The sequence below is a fragment of the Palaemon carinicauda genome, chromosome 23 (genome assembly GCF_036898095.1).
Source record: "Palaemon carinicauda isolate YSFRI2023 chromosome 23, ASM3689809v2, whole genome shotgun sequence".
Lineage (NCBI taxonomy): Eukaryota > Metazoa > Arthropoda > Malacostraca > Decapoda > Palaemonidae > Palaemon > Palaemon carinicauda.
In genome coordinates this window covers 86,582,271-86,585,451 of record NC_090747.1, presented here as the reverse complement: position 1 = coordinate 86,585,451, position 3,181 = coordinate 86,582,271, and the positions used below count along the sequence as shown (strand labels likewise).

The 3,181-nt window shown below is 35.8% G+C and overlaps 1 pseudogene; it reads right to left on the bottom strand.

Annotated features, from left to right (window-relative positions):
- Positions 1–1,056: 1,056 nt before the first annotated feature.
- The window catches only part of LOC137617206 (uncharacterized), an 8,889-nt pseudogene continuing 6,764 nt past the window's right edge, over positions 1,057–3,181 (bottom strand).

The following is a 3,181-nucleotide window of genomic DNA, read 5'->3' as shown; positions in this document are numbered from 1 at the left end:
TCGTTTGTTAAAATGAATTGTCAGTCGGAAACCCCAATTAAATTCCACACCTTTAAATTCCATCGTCATTTCAAGACTTTTCAGACTTCCAGTATACCATAATGCCCTTCATTTCAATTGCGTTTTGTAATTTATCAGTATATTTAGAAGGTATTAATATAATTTCTCTATATTTTTTTTTTTTTTTTAAATCTAAATCTTGTCACCCCTCATCCTTTAGTCAATGCTTGAATTCTCCTTTTACATTTTTCTCAGTGACCGCGGAGCTTTGTGCAAAACAAAACCGAAGTTATTTATTATTCTACATTTTAAGTCTAGTTCACTGAGTGAAGAGTTTGGTTAAGAGTAAAAAAAGCCGTGGTTTATGAAAATGCATTATTTGCTTTACGTATGGAAAGGGTAATGGAATGTCCAGAAAAGATTTGTGGAGTATCTTACAAAAAGCTGTAATGTATTTGGAACGTTACTGTTACAACATCGATAGTAGCTGTGATTATTAATTTGTTGTGAATTTTGTATTCGATATCTATTACAGTTTGAGTTGCATTTAGGAATTTTTCTATAAACAAACTTGTTGAACCAATTTTGCTTTTATTCTTTTATTAGCCTATAATGTACTCAACTAACGGGAACAGTCATAATTGGCCCGCCAGTACAAATGTATACGGTTGCCATTGGGGTCCTGGTTTAATCTTGGATTCAGATAAGAAAATCAGATTATTGGTGGGTACTGGAGGAAATGTGCAACTCTGGTGTATTGCAGACTTCATTTTTAAGCCCATCTGAATGAGCAAAAGATAGAGAAAATGAAAAATAGCCAATTGGTGCATAGTAAAAGGATAAATTTAACTTGTAATTATTTTTATTTCATGAAAAAATAAAATTTACACACTAGAAATAAGAAATTAAGCAGTTTGTAATTATGATACAATTATTTTCAAATGAGTTAACGTTTGTTTGTATGAAAATCATAAATGATAGAGATGATATGCTAATGATGGAAGATGATAGTAATGAGATGAGTGAATAACAGTGGACATAAATAAAACATAAATAGAATATTTTAATATGGTATGTATTTCAAGTTCCTTAGCTGTCGATTTGTACTCGATGAATATTGTTTATCACAGTATAAAGTGGATTGAACGGGAGTAAAACATACATAACATTCTACCCCTCCTATGTCAAGGAATATTGTTGTTGTTTTATATTACCTGTCCCTTCGGGCCAGACACGGCCTCTTGAAATTCTTTACCCTATAAGAATATCTTGACACCATTACTTAGTCATTCATCCACTGAATTTTGAATTTAATGTTAATTGGTGTTAAAGTGCTTGCTGAAATGTTGAAAAAAATACTGACTCAGGTATATGTATATATTGTTTGTTTAATCTGATCCATACAATCACTGAAAAGGTTATCCAAGACCCCCAAAAAAATAAATTATAAGGGAATTGTAACCTAAGAGGCGACTGCTTCAAGGCGTCTCAGAACACTATGCAGTTTCTGTTTGTTCCTTAACAACTGGTGGAATAGAAATAACCGCCTCTTCAGGGATACATTCTCCTTCTTGAGTTGATCTCTCTCTTGAATCATGTGCTGAACACTGCAACTTCTTGCTATGGAACCTTCTCGGGACACCATCCCAGCTGGTTGATGAGTATATGCTTGTGGCATCAGTCCTGGCAATAGAAACGTTGAGGTTGATCCGTTGCAATGAGCAATTGGTACAGCCATCGTGTGCCACTGGATGTGACTACTGGAAGAAGTATGGATGGTCCTTGGGTGGCTTCCTGAGTTCCAGATGGAATGGTTCTCATTGCCTTATACCGTTTGGGAATAATAGCTGGTTCTTCAGCAGAATCTTGTCGAAACGGCCGTTTCGGCCTTGCCCGACTTACATCCGTCGAGTTAATGTTAGCGCCTCTAGATGACTGGGCACTGTTGTTGCTTACGAGAGAAGTTATGACGTCAACACTCGTGGTGCGTGAAGCATCTTCGTCGGCGAGGCTTTGTGGCGACGAATCAACTTTTTCCTCAGAACTGGTGGTGTCGTCATTGAGCGATGACGTAGGTTTCCCCCGTATCTTCTCATTGGTCGGTGTCAGATCCAGTGATGTCATCATTTGCTGACGGCCGTTTCGGGTGGTTAGGGAGAGATTCTGCGGGACTTGAACCATTCCTGCGAATGAAGACACGTTTCCTAAATTCAAGCAAACGAGTCCTGCAGCTTCGTCGGTACCACTTCCAGGAATACGCACCATTGAACGCGCAATGCGGCCGGCAGCTAATGGAGCAACCATTGCGAATTTCTGGTTTTTCTAAAGGGGGGGGGGGGATTTTTCTTCTTTAGTCTGGAAAGAAAGAGAAGAAACTGTTAGTATTTTTCATACTAAGCTAAGTCAGATATAATTTTTAAGAGTTTGACAGTGATACTCTTTAAATAAAACAATAGATACCTTACATAAGTAAAATAAAAGTGAAACGAATACCGGTATTTGACTTGATCAATTCATAATGGTTTATCCAATAGTGTTTACTTTACTAAAATGTAACTTTATAAACTATTCCAAACCATGGTTAGCTAGTGAACAGCCTTCAATCTTCTTTCACCCACCTTATCTACTAGAAAAAAAAAAAACAAAAAACTCGAGAGTTGTTTTCCATGTGTCCCTCGCAAAAAGTTTTGCTTCAACGTGGAAGACAATTTCTTACTAACAAAATGCAAGTGTTGATAGATATTGAAAACGTAACTAGACAGAATTCTAAATTTCCACATGCAGCATAATCTTTGGACAATTCATTACCACACTTTCTACATCATCTGTCCATATTATTTCTTTGAATATCAGTTTAATGCCCAACATAATAAAAAAAAAAAATCATATAAAAAACTCCCTTCCATTAGACAGACCCCAAATGCTTAAAACAGGATTTCATATGTATGTCGTGAATTTTGATGAAATTATATGTATTCAGTTTTATAAATTCGCATAAATAGAGAATTGTATATAATAAAGCCGAAAACGAGTGTGTGATTATAGAGAAATAAATTAAAGGTCAATTACTGACAGTTTGTGGTGCCCATAGAAAAAATTACTGCCACTATCATCCCCCTTTGCCAAAGAAAATATGAACTTTTGATATAGAAAACTTCAGAAATAAACAAGTAACTGGTTC